General features: G+C 36.0%; 1 protein-coding gene across 3 annotated transcripts in view; it reads left to right on the top strand.

Annotated features, from left to right (window-relative positions):
• Positions 1-14,433, top strand: part of DARS1 (aspartyl-tRNA synthetase 1) — a 58,155-nt gene that overhangs the window by 18,170 nt on the left and 25,552 nt on the right. The window lies entirely within an intron of this gene.

Here is a 14,433-nt window from a genome sequence, read left to right on the forward strand (position 1 = left end):
ATATTTTTCGATTGATTTTTATCTCTGTTCTTTAGTTGTATACTTTCAAAGATGAGTGAATATAGAAAGAATTATCAATTTTAGGACTAGAAAGGAACTAAAAAACGATCTAGTTTAACATCCTAATTTATATTTGGGCCCTCCCTGACTCCCTGAGTGTTTCACAGGTAGTGGATGCTCAGTAACTGGTATGGGTTTAGAGATTTATTTATCACATTTAGTTTTATTGTACCACAGCAGTGTCTGTATTCTGGTTTAAAAACTCCAGAGCCACTAATTACCTCAGTTCACTGATGAACTCAGTAGTATTTGTATTACTGGTACAGTAGTCCCACCTCACCCTCTCCCAGTCCTACTACCCAGAGACTTCTATCTCTTCTGTCTGTATCTTTTGGTGAGTAGGTTTGCTGTTTTCATCTCATGGTCTATAATGGTGTGTGCTTGTGGGGTACATTGTCAACTAGCCTTTTAAGGTCAGTCCTGTGACATGGGACATAGATAAACTTGGTCCCTAGAAATAAACTTTCCACACAGAGCCTTCTATAAATAGAGCTCCTGGAAACCATAGATGTATATGCTAAATTATATTAAATGTACTGAAAAATACTGGGAAAAAGTCAACTTCAAATCAGCAAATAACCTTATGGCTTTTGTCTTTTGTGTATTAAATTGGTTCTGAAAACTAATATATGAAGCTGACAGTTTATATAGAATGTGTGTTTCCATTAAATTGCATTATAACCTTAGTGTTACATGCCTAAAGAAAATATTCTAGTCTAAAAATCTTTTGAGGGGCGCCTGGGTGGCTCATTCGGTTAAGTGTCTGCCTTCGGCTCAGGTCGTGATCCCAGGGTCCTGGGATCGAGCCCCGCATCGGGCTCCCTGCTCAGCCAGGAGCCTGCTTCTCCCTCTCCCGCTCCCACTGCTTGTGTTCCCTCTCTAGCTGTCTCTGTCTCTGTGTCAAATAAATAAATAAAATCTTTTTTAAAAATAAAAATAAAAAATAAAAATCTTTTGAAATTCCCACTTACCCTTAGTATTTACTAAGAGATATCCTACTGACAAAAGGACAGTGAATTCATTTGATGTCTTTAGAAGTAGTCCACAAATAGTTATTTCTTATTACTTTGGGTCTTCTCAAACTTCTGCGACTTGATTAACAGCAATTGACCATATGAGAGGTCAACCAAAGCTTACTAGCTGGCAGACCTACTTGCAAATGGTCTCCCAAATAGAATTTAGTTCACTAATGTCCTCATAATACATAAATTAAAGAAGGGTCTTCATATAAATGATATAGTATAACGTGAGATTTTTGTCTTAGACAAGGCAAGAATTTAGATAAATTAGTCTGGATTTCATAATCCTGAAGTAGAACTCAAGATCTAGATGTAATTCAGCTTAATTAAATTGTGACTCAGATTTTTTTTTTTTTTAAGCAAAGAACATGTATTAAATGGACTTTATATAATTAGTAATGTGTGGGAAAAGATGGTTTCATAATAGAGCTGTTGCAAATTATAAAGCCTTTGGTTATATACAAGTGAATGAAGCCAATTTTATACAATAGGCTTAACATGTGGTACTTAGTTAGGTTAATTATTTAATTTTTGGCACTACTCATACGTTAAAGTATCTAGCCTGAGTAATTAAGAGTAAGTGTGTTAATAACTTCGCTACCTTGTGAAAGAGGAAGATTCTCATGACTAAGACTCTGTGGCAAAAAAGGTTTGTTTTTTTTTTTAACTGAAGTATGGTTGACACACAGTGTTATATTAGTTTAGGTGTACAACATGGTGATTCAGGAACTCAGTGCATTATACTATGCTCACCATCAAGTGTAGCTACCATCTGTCACCATACAATGCTATTACAATACCATTAACTATTCCTTATGCTGTACCTTTCATCTCTGTGACTTAACTCATCCCATAACTGGAAGCCTGTATCTCCTACTCCCTTCACCTTTTTTTTGCCCATACTCCCATTCTTCCTCCCCTTGGCAACTGCCGGTTTTTTCTTTGTATTTATGGGTATATTTCTGCTTCTTTATTGGTTCATTTGTTTTGTTTTTTAGATTCCACATAAAAGTGAAATCATACGGTATTTGTCTTTGTCTGACTTATTTCACTTAGCATAATACCCCTCTAGGTCCGCCCATGTAAAAATGATGAGTTTTTAATTTTTGTGGTTGGTTGATAATTTTCTTAGGAACATGATTTCATGCTGCTGATAGGTCAGTCAACTTGCCTTTTTTTACATTACTTTAGACTGTACTTCTCAGGTAGTTCTGAAATCCTGATCTTTCTTGGTAATAGTCTAAGGCACATGTCATTTCTGACAGAAAGCCAGTAGTATGATCTTATAATCAAAGTGCCAATTTTTAAAGAAGAAAATCAAGAACAGAAAAATTTTCCTTTGAAAATTACCTGTTCCTTTCATGAATAATAATAAATCAAGTGAGGTTATAATATGAATTCTAAAGAACTTTCAGAACTTTTTTAGGAAAAAATTGTGTTGGTTTTTTTCTTCATCTTTCAGAATCCTTTTCCTAAAAATTATCGTTACTAGTTAGGCTTTACATAAACTATTTTATTTAAAATGGGTGTTCAGGGCCGCCTGGATGGCTCAGTCGGTTAAGCATCTGCCTTCAGCTCAGGTCGTGATCCCAGGGTCCTGGGATCAGCAGGGAGCCTGCTTCTCCCTCTGCCTGCTGCTTCCCCTGCTTGTGCTCTCACTCTCTCTCTTTCTATCTCACAAATAAAGAAATAAAATCTTTAAAAATAAAATGGATGTTCATTGGCTCCATTGTGAAAACAAAGATTAAGGTAGCTGTCATACATTTATCTTTGAAGTTACTTGCTCTGGCAGTGCTGGCATTTCTGTAAAACAAGAATCTAAGGTGTGAGGTTATTGTTAAATCATAAATAACATTAGAAAGAAATTACTTGACAGTAAAAGATGAAAAGTAAGTATTTTTATAACTTGCTGTGGTCAGTTATACTCACATATTATTATTATACCATACTGCAAAACCCTTAAGCTCACATGGACTATCTATAGTCTTAAGCATGAAGAATAATTTTCAGATATGACACTAGAATGAAAGTAATCATATAGTTATTTTCTAAAATTTTTTTGAGAGTAAAATCTTCTTTTTGTCTCTCCAAATGAGTTTTCTAAGGCATTTGACTTTTTTTTTTTTTTTGGTTCTCTTTTTAGTATTGTTTTTTGTAATTTCTGCCACATGTTAGTTGGGTTGGAACAAAATAGTCCAGTCATATATAAACTTAATATTTATACAAGCTCTTCTTGCTCTTCCTTAAGTCTATACTTGCCAGTTTATTTTCAAGTGGTATTTTTATCTAAAATCTTTAATGGCTTCCTATTTCCAACCATGTGCAATATTAATTCTGCCTACTGATTCCCTCATCACAATGTTATTTCCCACTACTTTGCCATATATGTCTTCATATTGGGCAGTGACCTCTCTTCCTCTTATTTTAAAGGTTTTGCTTTTATTCGTTGAATCCTCATTCTTTGTCACTTAGCTTAAGCCCATGTCTTTGATGATCCTCAGTCATTCATTTCTCTTTTCATTTCTTTGGGGTCCATAGATATATGTTCTTAGGAGGCTGGAAGTTTTTTGTTTTTTTTTTTTTAATTTAGTGTACATTTCGGTGATTATCTTAAAGTTATTATGTAAGGGTATTTTTCCATGTCATTTTTTTTTTTTTTTTTAAAGATTTTATTTATTTATTTGACAGAGAGAGACACAGCGAGAGAAGGAACACAAGCAGGGGGAATGGGAGAGGGAGAAGCAGGCTTCCCGTGGAGCAGGGAGCCCGATGTGGGGCTCGATCCCAGGACGCTGGAATCATGACCTGAGCTGAAGGCAGACGCTTAACGACTGAGCCACCCAGGCGCCCCTCCATGTCATTTTAAATGCTAACTTGTAACAGAAAACTGCTGTGTGAATTCAGTACTTTTCATATAGCATTTACTGTCATATTTACAGCTGTGTTCATGCTAGCTGAAGCCAGACGATATCCATGTTCTGTACTAATGATGATTTTACTGTGGTTTGAATAGCAACACGTGCTGAGAACAAGTTGGATTACAGGTGGTACTTAATAGTTAAGAGGCATCCTTAACTTTTAAAAGCCTGTGCTATTCCAGCAGATTTATTGAATCCTATTTTTGTCTATATAGAGGCAGCAGATCACTAACAATATAATAGTTCCTATGCAAGGAAAAATGTTTCCAGTTCTAGTAGTTATCAGATTAGATACCTATTTGATTCAAATTTCTATTAACAATGCTACATTATTAACTTTCATATGAACAAGATAGTTTTATAAAATTATCAACTGATACTTTATTTAAATTATCATTCTTGGATTGCTATTTGCAGTATTTGGGTTAATTATGGGGCCTAATTGTCCTAAATCAACCTCAGACTTAACATGTTATATAATTGTGAGCAGACGTTCTTCACCTTACTGGTAATAAAGTAAAGATACAGAAACAGATTAAATATAGAACTGGATCTGAGACTATAACTTTAATGTCAGCATTTGAGTTTTAGCAAACTTTAATATTGTTATTTGAATTTTGTTATTTTTAATATTTGCTTTCATTTTCCTTTAAAATTCATTTTGATGTAAAGTTAAGGGCTAATATAGGCAGGAAGTACATTAGTGGTTGCTTGGACTAGGGGAAGAATGAGGGGATAAGAGAGTGATAGCTAAAGGGTACAGAATTTCTATTTATGGTGATGAAAATGTTCTAAAATTGTGGTTGCAAAAATCTGTAAATATCTGTAAAAAAACACTGAATTTTACACTTTAAATGAGAAATTGTATGGTGTGTGAATGCTATCTCAATAAATTGTCGCAAAAATATAAGGGCTATACACTATGGAAAGCAGTATGGAGGTTCCTCAAAAAGTTAAAAATAGAACTGTCCTATAATCCAGCAATCACACTACTAGGTATTTAAACAGAGAATACAAAAATACTATTCAAAGGGATACATGTGCCCCGATATTTATGGCAACATTATCTACAGTAGCCAAATTATGGAAACAGCCTAAGTGTCCATCAATTGATGAATGGATAAAGAAGATATAGTATAGGGGCGCCTGGGTGGCTCAGTCGGTTAAGCGTCTGCCTTTGGCTCGGGTCATGATCCCAGAGTCCTGGGATTGAGCCCCGCATCGGGCTTCTGCTCAGTGGGGAGCCTGCTTCTCCCTCTGCCTCTGTGCTCTCACCATTCCTCTGTGCTCTCTCTCTCTTGATCTTGCTCTATGTCAAGTATATAAATAAAATCTTAAAAAAAAAAAAAAAGATATAGTATATATATAGTATATGTATATATATGTGATATATATATAAAATATGTATATTATATATATACATACATACACCCACCCAATGGAATATTACTCAGCCATAAAAAAGAATGAAATCTTGCCATTTGCAACAACATGGATGGAGCTAGAGAGTATTTTGCTAATCGAAATAAGTCAGAGAAAGACAAATATGATTTCACTCATTTGTGGAATTTAAGAAACAAGCAAGCAAGCAAAGGGAAGAAAAGAGAGGGGGGCAAACCAAGAAAACAGATTCTTACCTATAGAGAACAAACTGATGGTTACCAGAGGGGAGGTGGGTGAGGAAGATGAATGAAATAGGTGATGGGGGATTAAGGAGTACACTTGTGATGAGCATTGGGTGATGTATGGAAATGTTGAATCACTATATTGTACACCTGAAACTAATAGTACACTATATGCTAACTAACTAGAATTTAAATTAAAACTTAAAAAAATAGAATAAAGTTAAGGGCTTTAAGCATATGGATTCATACTACTTTTATATTTGTAGGTATTTAAGTAACATGATAAAACCAAATAAAGTGGTCCCTGACATTGTTTATACCATGAAAGAGAGCCCATGTAGTAGTTTGAGAACCAGTGGTCTGTGCCATATTGAGTAGTACTTAATTTTTTACCTAGTTTATTTTGAACTCATTATTGGAGTTTGGTGAAGACAAATGAGTTCACAAAATAAGTCATCTTAGAACTACTAGGATGATTTATTAAACCATTAATTTTTACAAACCACCTTTGGGCAGCTGGGTGTAATAATAGAGGGCCAGAGAGCCCAGAAACTTGGCTTCCCACTAACTAGCCATGTGACTTCATAAATTTTTTTACCATATGCTGGTCTTCATTCTTTACAGCTAAGAACCTTCTTTATTTATTTATTTTTTTAAGATTTTATTTGTTTATTTGGCAGACAGAGAGCAGGAGAACGGCAGAGGGAGAGGGAGAAACAGGCCCCCCGCTGAGCAGGGAGCCCGATGTGGGAATCGATCCCAGGACCCCAGGACCACGACCCGAGCCCAAGGCAGTCGCCCAACCAACTGAGCCACCCAGGCGCCCCAAGAACCTTTTTTAATAAACATCTTCATTTCTACTTGCCTGGGAAATATAAAAGTCTAGATTGAGTGATAGTACTGATTCACTGTAATAGAAGTTATTTGACCTATAAACCAAGTTGTGCCTACCTTAGATTTAGAATACAGGGTGTCTGGGTGGCTCAGTCGGTTGAGTGTCTGCCTTCGGCTCAGGTCCTGATCCTAGGGTCTGAGGATTGAGTCCTGAGTCAGGCTCCCTTCTCCCTCTCTCTATCTTTCTCTGTCTCTCATGAATGAATAAATAAAATCTTAAAAAAAAAAAAAAAGAATTGGAATACAGAGGGGTGCCTGGGTGGCTCAGTGGGATAAGCATCCACCTCTTGATCTCAGCTCAGGTCTCGATCTCAGGATCGTGAGTTCAAGCCCCGTGCTGGACTCCACGCTGGGCATAAAGACTACATTTAAAAAAGCGGGGGGGGGGGGCTCCTGGGTGGCTCAGTTTGTTAAGCGACTGCCTTCGGCTCAGGTCATGATCCTGGAGTCCAAGGATCAAGTCCCGCATCGCTTCTCCCTCTGACCCTCCCCCCTCTCATGTGCTCTCTCTCTCTCTCTCTCTCATTCTCTCTCTCAAACAAATAAATAAAATCTTAAAAAAAAAAAAAAGAATTGAATACAGATTTTTATTATCAAAAGGTGGTTTGTTATTTTTAAAACAACTTACGTAATTTATGCTTTTCAGATGCTATTTTGATTTAACTGGCAAATATGTGGTTTCTCATGTTTGGGAGTTTTCAGTTCTTTGCCTCAATGAATTGTATATTTAATTTACATCATTGTTCCACTTTATGTTGGTGCATTACTTGAAAAACTAGTGTGTAGCAACTTTATAGTCTATCCTTTTTTTTAAATCTTTTATTACACCTTTCCCAAGATTTACAAATTATTCATTTTGAATATGGGTGGTTATGTAGATCTGTGGGGCACACTTCTCACTGAGTATGGTTAAGATTCAACAAATTATTTTTAACAACCAGAAAGCTAACAAATTTGTTGCTGTTTTTTGCTATAAACTTTTAATACTCAAGTTTCTGGAAGTGTTAAAATTTTAATAGTTTTTGTTGATATTCTGTTGATATTAGAATATGTAAATATGCAAAAAAGAAAAGCTTAAAATAGTGTCTTTTTCACCATTATTGATTTGGGGCGGAGGGAGCAGAGGATAGATAGGAATAAAATGGGAATGGTTTTGAAAAATATGAGCTGAGGACTACCTAAAATTGTAATTGTAGTCATGACCTAGCTTTCATCCAACTCCCAGGTTTATCCCTACTATGAACAGGTAACAATTAGCATATATTCATATATAGGATTTCTAAATATGTTTTAGGCCTTTACTGTGACAGGATATTTGGTAGAAGCACTTTGAGGGGCTTAAGTATGTGGTACCTAAAATAATGTGAAATAAAAGGTAAAAACTACTGTTCATACAAAGGTTATGCTATTAACCTTCCATCATTATCTTGAATGTATTGAGCAGATTATATGAATAATGATGGGATACTCTTCAGTGACCTCTGTTAACTGGCGACATATATTTCTTTGATGAAAGACCATGGAAGGAAGCCCCTGCCCACACACACACACCCCCCCCACATATACCCCTGGACTTTTATTACATGTGAAATATTATTTTTAAGAAACAAAAAAAATGTTTAAGAAACAGTCTATAATTAAAATTCATTATAGTGCCTGCCCTTCCTTTATCTTGCTGAGCTTTCCAGTGTCTAGCATGAATTTTATACTTATTGGGATGCAGTGCATCAGAGTCTGATGTACAGGCAAATAACAGCAACATTATTAATATTATTGCTTATAACAATAGCAGCAGTAATAATTAAATATTCCTATACACTAAATATGAAGCTGCAAAATGCCATACTTGTACTTTGCCCTTGATCCTCAGAGCAGCGCTATGAGATAATAGACTGTTTTTTTTTATGTCTTCATTTTTACAGCTGAGGAAATTGAAATTTAAATACTAAGTGTAAGGTCTCTGACTCTAGGGCTCACATTCCTCCTATGTCATCCTATTTCTCTGAGATAGTCTAATGATAGTAGTTCAAAGCCCTCCATAATACAGCTCACTTAGAATACAACCTTACTGTTATTGAAATATATTCATGCCTGGGAAATGCTTTCGGTCTCAAAGTAATGCTTTTTGCCTAAACAGTATCTTTTCTCCAGTGTGTAGTTTATTCTGATACATAGTTGATTGATGATAGATAGATAGATAGATAGATAGATAGATAGATAGATAGATACCTGTTTTGTTTCCTGATGGTGATAATGACTTTTAGATACTTGCCCGAGTTGAAAACCAAAACTGGTTAAAAATAATAATTTCGGTTTTAAAAGTATAACTGATGATAAAGTAATAAAAATATTTTTATGTTGAGTCATAAGTTAATGCTAAAAACAGTTCCAAAGGAGAAATTAAAATTTTTTTTCTAGCTATCATTAATACTAGTGAACTTGTCTCCTCTACCATAAAGCAGTAGTTGGCTTCCTAAGGAGTCACCCCATTGTTAAAAAGCATGCTATTAAAATGGAAACAGCAGGGGTGGGGAGCGTTGGGCGTGGGGGGAGAAATGAAAGAGTTTGTGTTTGCAAAGATAGTTATTTTTCTTGAATAATTTCAATATGAAAAATATTTGATAGCTATAATTATAAACATAAAACCTAAAATTCACTAGGCAGATTTAATAACTGCATCTACTTTTACTTAACCTTTTGTCTTTTTTTCTTATCATCATCAACATTGCCACACAGTGCATCTTGCACATTCTTAGCACTCTTGTGAGTAGTAAAACAGAGTCAATCAACAAAGCAACCGTGTATGCAATTGATGTGGAAAATAAGTCCACAAATTCTGAATATAAAAAAAGAATTTATCGTTTACTAAGATTCTGGACTCAGGAAGGAAATGAAAGAGTTTGGCTGGATAACCGATGCTATTCCTTAACTCATCGCTTTTGTTACACACTTGTACAAACAAAAATCCTCTCAGAATTGCTCTGTTGTCAGCAAGGGAGGAGATGTTGGGGCAGTCACAATATGGTTGTCCTTTAGGGTTAACTTTTTATAAAGTAGAGCTAATAATCATTCAGTTCTGCTGTAACATAACAGATGCTTTCCTAAAAATCATGTGCTGTGCAAAATTATGCAGTAAAAACCTCAACGTTTATATGGAAAATGGATTAGTAGCACAATGGTCATCAGTGACATAATTTTTTAAAAATAACCTAATTTTTTTAAATATAGGTAGAATAGCTTGATACATCTTGAATGGTTGAGAAATACATAAATAATACTACAGTAAGTATCACATTTTTATTTTTTTTATTGAAGTATAGTTGACACACCATGTCATGTTACATTAGTTTCAGGTGTACAGCATAGTAACTGGACAGCTCTGTGCTATGCTCACCACAAGTGTAGCTATCATCTCTTACCATACAGTGCTATCACAATACCATTGACTATGTTCCCTGACTATATATATACCTTTCATCTCCATGACTTACTCATTCTGTAACTGGAAGTCTGTACCTCCCACTCCCCTTCACCTATTTTGCCTGTCCTTCCATCCCTCTCCTGTCTGGCAACCATCAGTGTGCTCTGATATATTTATAGGTCTGTATTTATAGGTCTGATTTTGCCGTTTGTTCGTTTTGGTTTTCTTTTAGATTCTACATAGAAGAGAAATCATAACAAATCAAAACATGCTGTTTGGGCACCTGGGTGGCTCAGTCAGTCATGATCCTGGGGTCCTGGTATCGAGCCCCGCATCGGGTGTCCTGCTTGGCGGGGAGTCTGCTTCTTCCTCTCCCTTTGACCCTCCCACAACCCTGCTCATGCTCTTGTTCTGTCTCTCTCAAATAAATAAAAATTTTAAAAACATGCTGTTTCCTTGTGGAAGTGGGTGGCAGAGAGTTACAGCTTGTAGATTATTGTGAAGTGGGTGGAAGGAAGGCTGGCTGAAAGCTAAAGGAAAATTGTACCGCCAGATGTGGATAGGTGTGGCATGTAACATAGATAGATGTTTGAGGTGTATGTGTTTTGAGTTCACCTGAGTACAGTTGTCTATATTGACCTTGTGTTTCTCAACTGATGAAGTCTGGCATAGGTAGCATAAACTTCTCATTATGCTTCAATTGATACCTAATGTATCAATTGTGTTGGAATTCACATTTTCAAAACAAGTATTATAGCAAAACTGATGGTACTCTTAAGAGATAACCATGTTTGCCCAGTGAGTAGGTAAAAACATGAGTCTTATCTGTTTACTGACTGCTGATGTGTGGGGGTGAGGAAAAGAAAGAAGTGGAAAATTACTTCAGAGTTTCCGGTTTGAGATACTATGTGGAAATGACACTGTCAATCTGGACTAAATTCCCAGGATGGGCTGGGACTAAACACGACCCACTCTCTGGACCTGTGATGGGCTCACCTTCTCTTAGAGCACTTTGCCAGATAGAGTGGATACTGAATGGGAGTGGGGCTCTGTTAGCCATGAAGACAAGGAGAGTGGGTTTGAATAGGCAGCTAGCAGTATCACCTAAGCTTATCTGTGCTGAGTAAATTGGAGAGAAGTTCTAGCCTTTTGAGTTCATGGAGTTCCAAAGACTGAATGAAATAGGATATTTTACTCAAAGCCATTTTATTTTTCTGGCTGATAGTACTGTATTCCTCTCATTTCAAATCATCTCATGCTAAATGTCTTTAGGTGTTCATTTGGAATAGCTTGGCCTTAAAATTCCTTACTTCTCCTCCACTAGCTTCACTATTCATTTTAATAACTCACTCCTGGGGCCGTCACTTGGATTTCGGTCCTTAGAACTTAATTTTAAACTCCAGTGGCGATTCTATCTAACCATAATTTCCAACTTTTTACCTGTCCCATGCCTCCTAATCTTCTGTTGGACCTCATCAAGACTTCTGGTCTTTTTACCAGTCTCCCCTTTTTGTCCTACTTTTTCTGTCCTCGTCTGACCTTATACAAGCCAGTTCCATTCCCAGAACTACCCACACTGCATCCTTACCCACTGTTCCCCTTTCTTTTGCCCTGGAATGTGAACGCCCCATAGACTCCTGATCCCATAATCTAACAACGAGGTTAAGGAGTATATTGTGTATTTGTGGCACAACAGTTGATTTTTATTCTAAGCCGGACCTAGTGGAATGTATTCTACTTTATAATGAAAATAGAGGTTTATAGGCTGCCCCCTGTTTTCATTGTTTCACTGAACTCTTCAGTATCTCATTCCTCTTCATCCCTTGGTTTCTAACTACAATTATAATTAGAAAAGAAAAATTTGGAAAACACTATGACTTGTATTGCTCAATATATCATCAGCCTTGTATTATGATTAAAAACAACACATGAACAGCAACATATAAATTCTGGTGGATTCTGTTACTTATTTAAATGAAGCAAAAATCCTTACTTATAGATGTTTTTAGCTTACTTTAGAAATTTGAGGACCAGCAAAGTATGAGTAATTCAAATGAATATTTACTAATACATTCACTTTGGAAAGGTAGCAGCTTAGTTAGTGAGTCAGCTAACCACCCTTTCTGCTAGAGTCTTTGGTTTGGAAAATAGCATGCTTAGAAATATGTCCATGAGAAAAAGGCCATTTCTAATCCTCAGTTAATTTTCATTTTGTCTTAGTTCTTATTTGTGAAATGCTTGCGATTATCTTTAGAGGAGTGCCTAAGGACTGTTTGTTTATTCTCAAGGTGTTTCCATTTTGAATAGTGCTACCCTAAGAGACTGGACATTTAAAACATGTGAACTCCTACGCAACAAAGTGGCAGAAATAATGGTATTTATATGTTAATTCCATGAGTCCCTACATTTAAGTCTATTCCCTCTGGCCATATACCAGGTGGAAAAAAGCAAGGACTCCACTATTAAAAATATCAAATCAGATAGTTCCAGCTGGGGTTTCCCAATCATTTAAAAGGCAAAATATGAGGTCACTTTTAATATCTTAAGTGGATAACTATCTTAGCATTTACTTTAGATATTAAATCTGAGGTGCTTATCTTTGCCTTACTAACTAGATTGTACCGCTAGCAGTTTCTAGCTTTTGAGTGTATTCCTTAAGAGCAACATTGGCACTTAATAATAGGGTCAGTTGTTTTCCCCACTTATCTTTCCTAGGAATATCCAATTCATCAATATACTAATCTGAAAAGTTGACTCACTAATTGGATTTAAGTGCCACAGGACTCTTCGACACGTTATTTTAATCAGTTTGTTGGAAAGATCAATTTTCTCATGGTTGAATGCATATAAAAATGAAGCAACTAAATGAGTTACATAGGAAGGTTGGCACATCTCATTCCCTAGAGATCTTTAAGAAGAGGTTCTTAATTGTGTATCCAAAATGGTTTGTGGTCTTTAAATGAAATTTGTCTGGAAGCAGGAAGATGGGATACCTATCCAGGCCTGTGTTTCTGGATCTCCGTCTTACGTTGACATTAACTTTCTAATATTTAGTAGCTGGTGTTTGAGTTAAGAGAAGAAGTCATCTCTTTTTTCTTTTTAAAATTATTTTTTATTTAGTGCCATTTTAAAGTAATGAACACAGTAATCTTGTGTTAGTTATGGTTGAGTTTTTTTTTTTTTTTAAAGATTTTATTTATTTATTCATGAGAGACAGAGAGAGAGAGAAGCAGAGGGAGAAGCAGGCTCCCAAGTAGCAGGGAGCCCGATGCAGGACTCAATCCCAGGACCCTGGGATCATGACCTGAGCCGAAGGCCGACACTTAACCATCTGAGCCACCCAGGCGCCCTATGGTTGAGTTTTGTAAAGACAAAATTTTTTTAAAGGCAGCCATAGAGGCCTTTTTTGTATTGACTGCTGTTAAGGAGTACAGTGAATGTAAACAGTGTTTAAAGTTTCAAGCTAGAAGGAAAAAAAAAGAAAGAAGGAGTAGCAAGTTTAAGGTCCAAGTGGTTAAGTGATCTGTAATATTTCCTTCAGTGGTCTTCGTTCCATTTTTTTCTAATTTAAAAATTTGGAGAAAAAAAATGAAGTTTCAAGCTAAAGTTATAGTGACTCCTATAAAGGGCTACAGTTAATTTGAATACCAGTTGTTAAAGTTAAAAATTATATTTTTATATAAAGACCACAGATTGAGGATGAAATTTAAAACATAAGCACGTATGAGAAATGTTAATGCTGACACTTCTACTCTTACAGATCTTTGTATCAGCCAGGTTCTGCACTGCTTTGTGTGTGTGTGTGTGTGTGTGTGAGAAAGAAGGGCAAGGGAGAATCTAATAAGATTGGACAAGATGTCATTGCTTCCAAATAAGGAATTACCAGGAAGACTCGTAAAGTATGAATCTGCATTCACTATTGCTAATTATGAACCTTACCCTGATTTTATGTTTGTCTAAGGGTAATACTTATGCTTAGGATTACATGTATATAATTTTAAAATAAATAAAATATGGGTGCCTAGGTGGCTCAGTCAGTTAAGTGGCTGCCTTTGGCTCAGGTCATGATCTCAGGGTCCTAGGATTGAGCCCTGCATCAGGCTCCCTGCCCAGCAGGCAGTCTCCCCCTGCTTGTACACGTGCTCTCCCTCTCTCTCTCTCTCTTTCTCTCAAATAAATAAAATCTGAAAAAAATAAATTATATACACATTGGGGTACATACCCTCCAATTTTTTTTACTGATAGAGTATATCAAATTATCAGAAATGTTTGGAGACAGTCAACCTATAGTTGATATATTAATTAATCTATCTGTATTAATCCTATATGTAAGGTTAATCTCTATATTAACCCTATAGCTGATATATTATTCTCTCCTTTTTGAAACATGTTGCTTCCTTGCATCTCTAATGCCACTCTCTTTTGATTTTTCTTTTTTGGAGGGGCTCTCCTTTTATCCCCCACACAGAATTCCGTCATGGTCGTCGGCATTTCTG

This window comes from Phoca vitulina, unplaced genomic scaffold (assembly GCF_004348235.1).
Source record: "Phoca vitulina isolate PV1807 unplaced genomic scaffold, GSC_HSeal_1.0 scaffold1, whole genome shotgun sequence".
NCBI lineage: Eukaryota > Metazoa > Chordata > Mammalia > Carnivora > Phocidae > Phoca > Phoca vitulina.